Consider the following 14,345-nt stretch of genomic DNA (forward strand, 5'->3'; position numbering starts at 1 on the left):
CATTTAGCAATTCGCTTTAGGATCAACTATGGTGTGCAGCATCCGAGGGCGAGAGATCCCCGTCGGGTACGCGGGTGGAAGTCCAATCACTTCGACATCGAAGCTTTCACCGCGGCCCTAGGACTGAAGGCTAACACCGACTGTCTAAGCAGGGATGCGCTGGTAGCCGTCTTACCACGCGCGTGCGACGCCACTATGCCGAGGAAAACCCTGCCAAGAAACGGCAGACGCCCGGTATACTGGTGGAGTGCCGAGATTGCAGCTCTACGATCAGCCTGCCTTAGAGGTAGACGTAGGATGCAAAGAGCCCGCACCGAGGATGCAAGAGAGAACCGCCGTGAAGTGTTTCCAGCTGCGAAATTGGCACTTAACAAGGCCATTAAAAGCAGCAGGAGAGCGTGTTTCGAATGGTCTCCGGACCAGTTGGCGACGATTATCGAAGTACTCATCCCGTCCCGAGTCACAAGCCCCTGGCCATCTGCACCACGAGACAGTGTGGGCGCGGCCGAAATGGTGGCTCCGGTGACGAATAAAGAACTACTCGCAGTGGCTAATTCCTTAGCAATGAACAAAGCTCCATGGCCGGATGGAGTTCCAAACATCGCTTTCAAGGCAGCGATCATACCGAACCCGAACATGTTCAGGCTAGCTATGCAGAGATGCCCTAATGAGTGCCGCTTTCCCGATAGATGGAAAAGGCAGAAATTGGTGCTGTTGCCGAAGCCCGGGAAGCCACCAGGCGACCCATCGGCGTACAGACCAATCTGTCTGATCGACACGACTGGCAAATTGCTTGAAAGGATCATCTTCAACAAACTAACCCCGTACTCAGAAGGTACAGACCAGTTTGGTTTTCGAAAGGGTAAGTCCACGGTGGACGCTATCAACTCAGTGATAAAGACTGCCGAGATAGCGATCCAACGGAAAAGGCGAGGCATTCGATACTGCGCGTTAGTGACACATGACGTGAAGAACGTATTCAACAGCGCAAGCTTAGCCTAGCGGTGGGTCTGTACCAGATCCTGAAAAGTTACTTCCAGAACCGCGTACTGCTATGCAAGACCGATGCATGCCAGAAAAGGGTTCCTATTACCGCCGGAGTCCTGCAGGGCTCGATCCTAGGCCCGGTCTTATGGAACCTCATGTACGACGGGGTTTTGAGACTGAAGTTCCCTCATGGGGTCAAGATCGTCGCTTTGCCGACGACGTAATCTTGGAGGTCTATGGGGAGTCAATTCCTGAGGTAGAAATAACTGCAGAACACGCGATCAACACGGTGGAGGAATGGATGAGCGCGAGAGGCCTGGAGCTCGCTCAGCATAAGACGGAGGTAGTTATCGTCAACAACCTCAAGTCGGCACAAAATGCAGTTATCCATGTGGGAGAAGTCGGAGTCTGAAGTCTTTCAAAGTCATCATAGACGACAAGCTGACCTTCGGCAGCCATGTCGACTATACGTGCAAGAGAGCTTCGACTGCTGTTGCGGCATTATCGAGGATGATGTCCAACAGCTCAAAGGTGTGCGCCAGTTGACGTAGGCTACTGGCAGGCGTTACCATATCTATCGTCAGGTACGGTGGCCCATCATGGTCGAGAGCACTGAGGGTAACCAGCTACCTACAGAAACTGGAGAGCACCTACCGCGTGATGTGCCTAAGAGTGACATCTGCTTATCGCACGGAGCGCACCAGAGTGGCTTCAGTCGCCAGATGGTAGCGCGAGTGGGACAACTCCTCGAAAGGTAGGTGGACCCACCGGCTGATATCTAACATATCGAGCTGGGTGGGTAGACCCATGGGGAAGTTCACTTCCATCTGACACAATTTCTGTCAGGCCACGGCTGCTTCCGATAGTACTTACACAGGTTCGAGCACGCGGAGGTCCCCGTCTGCCCTGACTGCCCAGGTGTCGACGAAACTGCCGAGCACATACTGTTTGTATGTCCTCGCTTTGACGTCGAAAGAAGAGCAATGCTTGACGTCTGTGGCTGGGACACGACCCCTGATACCCTTTTTCAGCGGATGTGTCATGCGGTGGAGAAGTGGAACGCAGTCTCGACTGCAACCACCCAGATTGCCTGCAGGCTACAGGGAATCTAGCGCACCGAGCAACATACGACGAGCACGACTAACTAGTGATTGGTTAGTTGGAGCGGCAAAGGCCCATCGCAAAAAAGTGAGTGAATGGTCTATTCATGCTGAGGCAGGTTTGGCGCAGCGACTGGCAACCGCGTAAGGGGTAAGCCCAGCCACCCCGAAGCAAGGCAGAAGAGCGAATGTACATGCGTATATGTGGACTGCCTCATGCCCAGATGGGAGGGTCGTAGCTTAGTATGTTGGGACTTAGCTATTTATGCCTTGTGGAGTGGCAGAGGAGTGAAGGGTGAGCATCCAAGTCAGCCTCACACGGTATGTTAGGGGTGAGCACAAAAGTCAGCCTCACATGGTATGGTAGAGGTGAGCACAAAAGTAAGCCTCACAACGTATGAAAACGGTGAGCACCCTAGTAAGCCTCACATGGTATGTCAGAAGTGGGGCCTAAGAAAAATGTTCCACATGGGATGCCAGGGGAGCGACAGGGGTGTAATAGGGGGGAGCGACTGGGGTGTATGATCGAGAGTGAATCAGGTGATAGGGTGAGCATCCAAGTCAGCCTCACATGGTATGTTAGAGGTGAGCACAAAAGTAAGCCTCGCAAAGTACGAAAAAGGTGAGCACACAAGTAAGCCTCGCATGGCGTGATAGAGGTGAGCACAAAAGTAAGTCTCATGTGGAGTGTTAGAGAGTGAATCAGAGTGTGACAGAGCGAGCACACAAGTAAACCTCAATGCATGAACGCGCGAGCGAGTGTGAGTGAGTACATCAGGTACAGCCATCCCCCCAGAAGTAATACCGAGCGGCAGTCCCTGGGGGGGAGGAGGGAACAATGGTGGTGCCCAATGGAGTTTAATCGGTATTACCTAGTCATGGTGTCACCATGAGAGCCCGACACTCCAGTACACCCCGTGTGGTAGCTTGGCATTTACTAATAGCGCGTGTACTGGGTTAGTGCGTAAATTGCATGCTCCATTGAAAAAAGGGAAGCCGCCGAAGGCCATACCAGATGAAGCTCTTTTGCACCCGTTCTATGCGATTAATATGTACGGTGTGATACGGGGCCCAAACGATAACTCAATGTTCTAGAACGCTGCGTACCAGATATAGTGCCCTCAACCAGTAGACGTCGTTGAAATCTTGGGTGTTTCGTTTGATGAGTGCTAGTACTGCATAGGCATTAGCAGTTGCTGCATTAAAGTGTTTGATGAAATGTAGCTTACGGTCAAATATAACACCAAGGTCCTTGATTGATGAAACACGTTCCACTGGAGAAGCCTTCACTGCATACTCAAATGTAATTGGCGAGAGTATTCGTGTGAATGTGATTATGTTGCATTTCTTAACGTTTACTGTCATTCCGTTTCTATCACACCAACTCATGATCCTATCTATGTCTGAAGTGCACAACAATCTACCAGAGTCGTTAAGATGCGATAAATTTAAGATCATCTGCGTACATCACCTTACACGATGTCAATCGCTGCAAATTCCATTCACAAAGAGCACAAAGAGAAGAGGTCAAATGTGACTCCCGATGTGATGTCGAAAGGGTTAGAAAGTACAGTTCCAAGTCTCACAGATGCACTGCGGTTTGTAAGGTATGAGGAGATCCAATTAGTCAACCAAACCAGAAATCCGATTCGTCTCAGCTTTTCAACAGTGAGCTGATGAGGAAGACGATCGAAGACTTTAGAGAAATCTACATACACTGCATCAAGTTGTTGTCGTTTTTTTCTAATTTATCAATCAGCGTTGACACATAGTTCATTAGGTTCGTCGTTGTTGAGCGCTTTCTAACAAACCCATGCTGGTATGCAGTGATGATGTGCTTTACTGTAGGGTTGATAACATCTAACAGCATACTTTGAAGAATTGAAATTCCCCTGTAATTGATGACGTCATGCACGTTACCGGCTTGATGAATTAGTGTTATTAAAGCTTCCTTCCACTTAACAGGAAAAATACTTTCACCGAAAGAGCGATTGAAAAGCATGGATATCGGTACAGCTAACGAAGAAAAGTATTCCTTGACCAAACACGGTTGAATTCCGTCCGATTCTGGTCCCTTTAAACCGTCAACACCACGTAGATTGGTGTACACTTCGCGTTCGGTGAAAACTGTTACAGTCAAGTTCAAGAAGAACGTCGGCAGACTACTCAGGTATGATTCAGAAAAAGGTGGTGGGTTTTTACTTACCGCAGTCTGCACGAAAGACGAGAATAGATTTGCTGGCTCCACACGTGTCGTTGAGGTCCTGTCACGGTAGTTCACATTTTCAGGAAAACTACGGGTGGATGTTTTGTTCTACAAATAAGCTCAAAATGCTACGGCTAGTCCTTCATGTTACTCTCAAGTCGTGAAACGTATGATCGAAAGCAAGATGCATTCAATGATTGAAATTATCGCTCTAAATCTCGCACAAACGATTTATCATCTTCACTTGTTGTCCGCAAAAATCATTTACGAGCCTTCCTTAACCGATTTCGAAGATTGCGCTGCTCATCATTCCGCCAAGGACGTTTATTTATGCAACGGTGCATTCGGCTTCTCAGAGACACGTGGTGTTGAAAAATTAAGTCCAATTGACAATAAAACCTATATAGCCTCGTCAAGGGTACCCAGTGATAATATTTCAACCCAATTTATGTTTGAAATTCTCGCATTTAGCTCGTCGTATTCGCATTGATTAAAATCATATCACATATCCACACCGTCAATCACTGGTGAACCGTATAGTGTCAATGGTCAATACAAACAGATGATGATGACTACCCTCATTAGCGGTAGGGGTGGTTCTAGGATTTCAAAATCACTGGCACTACTTACAAAGGCTAAAACAAGTAACCTTCCATTGTCATTTGTCAGGTAGTTTACTTGTTGTAAACCAGCAGCGATCATAGTTTCCACTAACAACTCGTGCTTAAAGGATGCATTATTAGGGATAAAGCATCCGACTTCGTCATCAAAGCTCCAGCGTAGCAACGGTAAATTATAATCACCGAGAACAACAACCCTAGTGCGATCATTAATGTGATTATCCACACAGGCGGCATGTTACTCATATAGCAAGATCAATTTGGTGGTAGGTAGATCACACAAATAACGATAGATACAGTCCCACAAGGGACTTGAACGGTACTGTGTGTTGGAATCACCGTAGTCAATCCAAAGTCGTTTTTATGATATCATATATGCCGAAATTGAATTCAGAATACCAGAGGTTAAAATATTCGCTCATTCTCACGGCAAGCAGTTTATAGCACACCTTTTTCATCCTTAGTAGGCACGCACCCAACTTTTCACCTTTCAAGAAATTGCGAGAATTTTCTGACAATGCAGTATGGAAGCGTGATAATTTCGCAACTTCGAACCTCGTGATAAATTAAGTTCAAGAAAAACCATTAATATATTACAAAATAGACTTTATTTCCCCACATTATTGCAGTATTTTCATTCTAAGGATCTGTATCTACTCTTTTTTGTGAAGTTTTTTCGAAACCATTAGTTATTCTGTAGTTTTACATTAGGCGGGAAAATATCATCTCATATTATACAGCGAATAGATGTGATCTAATGCTGTCTTGTCGAGAAAAATTGGAGAGCAAACAATGATACATCATATGTTTGCCTTTTTATTGCTGGTCGAATGCGACAATTGTAAACTCTGAAGTATACTAAAATAACCTAGCTTCGTGATTTGGAAAGTTTTAGAAATTTTGGTCAACTTTTGTTCTGAGCGGCTTTACTGTGCAGTGATACGGTGATAAACCAGTTAGCTCATTTTCCGCGGAACTTATTTATCCGGAGAAATAGTGCTTCATTTTTATCCGGAGAAGTTGTGTGAGTGCTAATAGCTTTTCATGTGAAAATGCTAGATTTAATTGTTGACGTGGTTTATTAACAGGACTCATTTACTTACATGCGTGATAATTCCTGCTCAGGCTGTTTTGGTTATATTGATTTTTAATAACGAAGCAATGATTGTGATGCCAATTTCTACGCATTCCATCGATTATTGGAAGTGTAATTAATAAAATTTTGCGGCACCCTCTTTAATAGGGCCACTTTACCTTTTAAGGGAAGCGTCTGGTGTAATGGGTAAAAAAATCGATTTTTTATTCGCTGTTAGTATTGAATAGTCTCGCTCAATCTCAGTGGCCACATTGACCTCCTATTATTTTCAACAGCCATGTATTCTTCGCGCTTATTTGTTGCCACACACGAAGATCGATCGTTCCACGAAACCATTTTTCAAGTTGGCGGATACGATAACTCCAAAACTATTCAACGGATTGACTTGATTTTTTTGTTTGAGATTGTATAATATACACATAGCCAGTCGATGAATCACGGAAAAATATTTCTCCGCAGTATACTTTAAAATATAAGATTTTTCAGTTTTTTTACACCAATTTCCGAAATTCCTTTCCTGTTTCAGATAATTTCATCAAGAGTTGGTCATTACGCTCCTCGACGTGGAATTGGTTTGATGTCTACTAGACTGGTTCAATTTTTGACTTTTAGCTCCACCAGGCTCTACTGATTCCTTTCATGGCCCTTAGTAATTGTGCAAATTTTGGTACCGATCGGTTGTGTCGACGGATCCTCCAAAAATTTCAAAGTTTATATGGAAATTAGTATGGAAAATCGGTGAAAATTGAAAATAAATTCTTAAAAAATCACCTCATCAATGAATTCATGAGCACACTATATATTTCTAAAGGTATTCTACTACTGAACACATTCGTGGAACAATGTAAGTTTGTGAAAATTCGCTGAGAAAAGTTATTAACTAAAGAAGCATAATGACTTCAAAACAAATGGATTTTATTATTAATCATAGCAACCCTGTTTGAATAGCTCCATCCTTATACAAGTGTAAACTAGGCTTACCACCCACCGCTCCCGTATGGCAGATGCAGTAATTCAAATAGGGTTACTATGATTAATAATAAAATCTATTTATTTTGAAGTCATTATGCTTCTTTAGTTAATAACTTTTCTCAGCGAATTTTCACAAACTATATATATATATATATATATATATATATATATATATATATATATATATATATATATATATATATATATATATATATATATATATATATATATATATATATATATATATATATATATATATATATATATATATATATATATATATATATATATATATATATATATATATATATATATATATATATATATATATATATATATATATATATATATATATATATATATATGTATTCTTTCACATCTGTAAATAAAATTCTGCTTCTGTAATCTACCCAGAAGGCTTTCTACAATAAACATTCAACAACAAATAGAAACGAAATTAAGTATACCCAATACGACCTTCAACATTTTGTTTTATATCGAGCGTTTTCACTTTGACCCACCGTTACTCCCCAAAGTCTGCTCCACTCCGTTACCCGATTGTGCAGATACTCTTCACCGGGAAATCGACACACGCGTTCATGGATCTTCCTTCCATGCCCAGCAAAGTCGTATGTTAAAGTAGAGTAAGCTAGGGTGCGTTGGAGGGCTGGCTGCAAACAGTTTCCATAATCACCATCACTGAGCCCGTGGCAGTATTGAGATACATATCCCATATGCACACGAGAAGATCGCAGTGAAGGAAAACCTAAATCGGAGGAATAGGTATCTTGAAACAGTGGCACATAGTCGGAAAGAAAAAATGGTATATTAAAGGGATTGTAAGCTGTATACCGTGTGTGATGGTTAAAAAAACGATTTGAGAGATGAGTGTCGGGTATACAACTTTGATGTGAAGGTTTCACTTTTGCTGGAAATAATCGAAATATACGCGGGGAAGGGAAATCTAAAGGTTTAGCCATATGACGGTGAACATGCAATTTAGTTCAGCAAAGGATAATGAAGAGTCCTAAAACATGAGACGTAATGTTCCAGTGGGGTGTGTTTGTGTTCATTCGCGAAAAACGATGACAGGATGACAACTAAACGAAACGGTCATTTAAAAAACGGAGGAACGTGGCGTGAAATTTTTGCGAATTATGAATGCTATGCTTGATAGTGAGGTTGAGCATTAATAAGGTAGGCTTCCATTCAAACATCATCATTGTTGTTTTCTTGTTTGTACACGCCAGATTCGATTATCCGTAGTGCTCAGAAAAATTTCACTCCGGATAATCGAATTATACGGATAATCGAAAATTTTTTTGTTGTGTAATACATTTGTTATACATTTAAAAAATAATATTTAAGGTACATTTCGTAATGTTTGGCTTATGGAAACTTATTTTTGGTCAACCACTTCACAGTGGTTTTACCCAAAATCTGCGGTAAATTATTTACGCGAAAACGGTAAAGTGAACGACAATAATTTCTTCTAAGATGTTTCAAAATGATCCAAGACCTGCATTTTGCTGATATAGTAGCAGTGATTAATCCCCTTACAAGCGAGATATTGCAACATTTTTTGAAAAACAAGGTCTTCAGAAATGTTGACCTTTTTTTTAAGATAATTTTTAATTCAGGCCAAAATTCTCTATTCGTAATAGTCCCGAAGCTATAAGCCGTTGTTTGTAAATGACATCTAAAACCCCTTTAACTCTCAAAAAGGCAAGCTGAAATTGTGACTTCAAGATGCATCGCACCTAAGACCCAATGAAATCGAAGGCATTTTTTTTTTGGTTTTACCAGTGAGAGAATCGAAAGCCGGAAAACGCTCGATCATTTGTATTTCAAAATTCAAGATCATTGAAACTAGAGAACTCGGATGCTGGAAACTGAAAGTTAACATCACCCCCCCCCCCATATGTAGGACTTCACCCCCTCCCCATCTCAACCCTTGAATATCTTAACAAAACTTATGTGCCCCCTGTCTTCTAATTTTAATTGATCAATATATAATCTCATTAAGAAATGCGCAACAGTACCACTACTTAAAAATAGCCCTAAATAATCCCCCCTAATCTTTATAAAATTGAACAACTTTTTCTACTTATTTCTAGTTTTAGTATGATCATAAAATGTTACGCTTAGTTAATAATTAATTGCACCAAAACTCTCCCTTCTAAAAATCACAAAGTGCATTGCTATAGAAAAAAACCTGTTCTAATCCACCTAGCGGTGCAATTGTGCCTTTCTCAATCATGAACACGAGAATTTTTAAGTTGTTAAAATTCATTAAGGGCCCATTTCTTCAGCCTCGCTTAACGCTTAAGCCAGGTTTAGGTAAACCTGATTTAAAAGTTAAACGAGGGTGAAGAAATCGGCCCTGAAAGCTTTCAAATATATATATATATATATATATATATATATATATATATATATATATATATATATATATATATATATATATATATATATATATATATATATATATATATATATATATATATATATATATATATATATATATATATATATATATATATATATATATATATATATATATATATATATAACATTTTTATTGTCCACGGCATGACAACTATATACAAGAAAAGAAATCATTATTCGAGTTCTAAGATTTTGTAAAAGAAAAAACAGCTACGGTACTATTAACTCGAAAATTCTGTTTTAATCCACCTAGTGGTGCAATTGTACCTTTCTCATTTATCCAAATTACGATTCTATAGCTGGTTATGTTCAATATAATTGTGGAAATGCCTATTAAATTCTTATTATACTTAGCACGTATCTCACGACTACCACGAAAGTCGATGCTGACTCACTTTAGACAAAAAGTGTAATAATTAGGGTAAAGCGCCTATTTTCATCCTATTTGTAGGGTGCCACATTAATTCATTAATTACTCGGCCTACAATCAATGGAATGTAATTGCAAATTGACTACCAACAGTTTTTCTTCGTTTTTAAGAACCAAGATAATAACACAAACGCAACGAAAACTCTAATTGAGCGCCCCTATTGTTGCCCTACTACTTGACTCCATGAAAATGAATCAGTAATACTCTACCAATGCCCCGAACACATTGATTCATTTTCATGAAGATTTTCCCAATAGTACGAGAAAAAAACTGCTTTTTTCGTTTACCAAGATGGCTGCTTTTTGAGGCATTCTCAGTGGAACCTTAAGCTTTTTGTTTCCCCATCAGTTAGCCGCCGATTTATCCTAATTTCCGGTTAAGATATCGACGATTTATAAGTTTCTTAGAACATTACAAATTCAACGTTAAATAATAGTAAATATAAATGCGGATTGTACTCGCCAGTGATTCGTTTTGCCATAGGCAGATATAACTCAACGCGTATGGTGCTTCTTCAGATTCGAGTAATTCTACTATTCTTAGATGAGCCTAGGGTCCAGCTTGGGTGCCTAAGATTAAAAATCTTCGAGATCTTTGGTTGATTCTCCGTATTAGCAAGTTAGATTCGGATCAGGTTTCTCAAATTTTAAATTTTCGGGTTCGGGTTTCCAAATTTCATAATTCTCGGGCTCGGGTCGGGTTCGGGTTTGACAAAATTTTCATTCTCGGGTACGGGTCGTGCCCGGGTTCTTCAATTTTAAAATTTTCAGGCTCAGGTCGGGTTCGGGTTTTTCAAATTTTATAATTTCGGGCTCGTGTTTTTCAATTTTCGAGCTCTCGGGTTCGGGTTCGAAAAAATTGAAACCCGACCATCTCTAGATCTCAACACGCATCAGCAAGCTGTGTCAACAAGACTCGATGAACAATTGAAAGTTAATTTAAAGTTTTACATATTGTAAAAATCTTAACAAACCGACGTACAGTGGCACCTGTTCATACAATACAAAGTTGTGACAAAATTATAAAAATTGGTCTATGTGGCTAAAGCTTGGGGTTTTAACTAATTTTGGGTCGCTGAATCCATTTCTGCTATTAGTTTTGATATACCATGTTTCATTTTTTCGACTACTTTTTGCATTTGAATGCGTTGGTCGTTAAAGGGTTAATAAAAATATTTATCACAGTAGCCAATCTCATCGGATAGCAGAAATGGTTGACAAAACTAGTAAAAATCACTAGTTTTTCAGTAATATGATGTTGTTTAAGTAATTAGTTTGTTAGGAGATTTATGAGCTACAGGGCGTCTCCATATGGGTATTTTCAAAAACATAGTTATACCAACTTCGGCGCAAAAATGCGCAAGATGAGCCCTATATTTTGAAACTACACTAAATTTTGAGTTAGATTCATGATAAGTGACCCATGGAAGACTATTTCAAAAATTGGAAGACGTATAAAGATAAATTACTGATAAGATATGAAACTTTTTAATTGGATTTTTTTGATGCAGAGTAAACGTAAATCAGTTTTGCACAAAAATCTCCCATCTATAGTTTAGCATATTCATTCTTCTTTTCAATGAACTTAAAATTGCTCCAATCGGCTGTGTAGTTCTTGAGATATCGCCATTTGAAACTCTAAGGTACTAACAATTCTAATGAATTGAATTGAACAGAAATCCTCGACATCACTTGCTTCAACGACATGTTAAAAATTCATTTTTCATCCGATTATAGTAAAATTTTGAGATACCTTTATTCAAACTGAGAGAAGAGATTAAATAAATATTTACAATAGAATTACAAAACATTGATTTTTGGGGTTTTGTCACTCGTCGTGCCACTATGCCACGCCTCAGTTATGCTAACGTATCAAGTAAACGAGAAGAAAAAAAAAAATAGAACAGACTATTTTGTTACAAATTCATAGCTATGTTCGTTATTTTTTATTACATTTCTCTGATCGGGATAACTCCGACAGGAAGCTCTGACCTACTATTGTCATCACAGATTGTGGCAGCTTTCTGTCCATTCCCGAGAGACTATTTTTGATTCATGCACAAACGGCAAATAAATAATGCAATAACACCACACAAGCGCTGCTATTAGATGAATACTGCTGGGTCGAATGGTGCCACCTGGAACATAGCCCTAAGGAGATAGACCGCATTGACGTGTCCTACCGATGCATAGCGTGGGAGATGTAAATTGCATTATCTGCATGGTGGCTTGCGTGACATATAGACGAAGGATGACAATTCGATTGAATTAAGTGCGATGCAATATCTTGTTGTACCTGTGGCCTATAACCATACCTTGCCTTGCAAAAGGATAGAAGGTTTTAAAATGCTGATATGTTCAACAGCTTAAATGCCTTAGACACATCTTGATGGTGGTTTTATGCATTTTTTTGTTTTTTTTTGCCAGGATGAAAGGTTATAACATGCCTCTATCGAATAATTTGGATTTCATCATGAATATGGGAAAATAGAATCTCAAAGAGAGTAGTAGTATCAATACTCGGAATACCAATATCGAAAAAGTGGGAGTGCTTCTTTTTTGTTGGAGGTGAACCACTGCGTCCAGTATTTAGATCTATTGTGAGAACGCTTACCTTGATTATGACCGGCTACATTTTCTGTAGAAACTAAAATTTATATTTCCACAAAAAATTAAAACAACTAGGTAGAAGTATAGAAATTTCATTTATTTGGCAGATTATTTTGGCTTCAAAACTAAGACCTACATATTTTCATACACCAAGCGATTGATTTCGGCTACAATTTGTGAAAGAACGATTTTTAATTTTGACCTTAAAAATCTCCTATGTAACGAAACTATTTAAGGATTGCCCGCTTGAAACTCCGCTATTATTACAAATATTTCATTTGTCTGTACACCAGTCGATTTAGAAATGATATTGGTAATTATTTAATATCTGTGCAATAAAAGTAGTCTATTAAAATCGGTCAAATTGAAAGGTTTGCGAAAAACGGAAGCGTTCATGAAGCAGTTTTTTGAGGTAATAGGAAGCGCCTAAATGGCTTAATCCAATACGAGAGGTTATAAATAGAGGAACCGAGTGTCTGTTTGAATCATTTTCTGCTCGCATGCCAAACGACCAACATCATGGCTAGAACATTTGGACGGTACAATAAAGTAGACACTATGGATTTTCGGAAGTGGTGGCATTAACCTGCACACTGTTATGCTGTGGACGGATTTTTCGGGTGCCAATGCCACTAGCCATCCAGCTAGCGCTGTTGAATGCGTTCTTCACGTCGATCGTAATCACAGTGCAGTAGCGAATACCCCTTCTCCTTTCCTTCAATGCTTTCTCCGCACTTACGATGACTGTGCGGATGGCGTCCACCGTCGAAGTCCCTTTGCGTAACACGAACCGTCTCTGTGATAGTCCGCTCTCACTTTCAGCGTAATTTGTCAGCCTGTTGAGGATGATCCTTTCTAGAAGATTATCAAAAGCATGCAGCAGGCATAGAAGCCAATGCGGTTGGGTCGTGCTTCGGAAAAGACCCTCTACGATAATATTCAGTTTGTCAGCGCACATTTCAGCTGGCGTTGCCCCAGGGGTTAGCGTCTATTTCTCTGCACGGCTCCTTGTAGCAGGAGGACTTACTAAACACTATCTCGCGTTTAACCCTCTAGTTCCCACCACCACCTCTAGGCGGTCTTTACAGAAATCTAAATAAAACAAGTAAAACATGATTGTATGTTGTCGCCCGCACTAGTATTTCTTCCCAACGCTCATACCTTTCATACACACACATTGTTTGAATATTCGTAGCTACCTGTCAAAGGCAAACGAAGCTCAAAGTTGAAAATTCGAGGAAAACGTGGAAAAAAACTATTTTGAGATTAGTGGTAATCTTCGTTAAACAAATTTTAACTATTTGTTGGAAATTTCAATAACTAAAAAAATGTTTTTGAGTAGCCTGTTACTACCATTTCACAGTAGTTGCTAACTGGTTTAGTGGAATTAATCGGAAGTTTAGCTTTTTTGGTAAAATAATTTACCCGCCTAAAGGCGGTGTTGGGCGCCAGAGCGAAAAAATATTCAGTCTTTAGTGATTACTTATCCTACCGAATCTAGCATTATGTGTAATTTTAGCTGAAAAGAAGTATGTTTTGAAAACTTTGGGTGAATGCTGCTGTTAGAATATGGATGCTCTTATCATTTAATAATAATCTGGTGGTAGCAGGCGGATTCTTTTTGCCTTTCTCATATAAAGAAAGGCAATGCAATCACTGTAAAAATCGACTTTTTAACGGAGGCCCGGAGGGCCGAGTGTCATACACCATTCGATTCAGTTCGTCGAGATCGGCAAATGTCTGTGTGTGTATGTATGTGTGTGTGTATGTGTGTGTGTCATTTAAACTCGCACAATTTTCTCAGAGATGGCTGAACCGATTTTCGCAAACTTAGTTTCATATGAAAGGTATAACGCTCCCATAAGCTGCTATTGAAT

General features: G+C 39.9%; 1 protein-coding gene across 10 annotated transcripts in view; it reads left to right on the forward strand.

Moving 5' to 3' along the window:
- The window catches only part of LOC131693645 (uncharacterized), a 57,233-nt gene that overhangs the window by 8,128 nt on the left and 34,760 nt on the right, over positions 1-14,345 (forward strand). For 5 of the 10 annotated variants that reach the window (XM_058981641.1, XM_058981640.1, XM_058981646.1 and 2 more), the window contains exon 2: positions 7,730-8,178. The exons of 1 other annotated variant lie outside the window; for it this stretch is intronic. The gene's annotated coding sequence lies outside the window, so the exon portion shown is untranslated. Of the gene's footprint in view, positions 1-6,535; positions 6,821-7,395; positions 8,179-14,345 lie in introns of all 10 variants that reach the window. 4 more of the 10 variants (XM_058981645.1, XM_058981644.1, XM_058981648.1 and 1 more) reach the window with 2 other exon arrangements.

Source organism: Topomyia yanbarensis, chromosome 3, assembly GCF_030247195.1.
Source record: "Topomyia yanbarensis strain Yona2022 chromosome 3, ASM3024719v1, whole genome shotgun sequence".
NCBI lineage: Eukaryota > Metazoa > Arthropoda > Insecta > Diptera > Culicidae > Topomyia > Topomyia yanbarensis.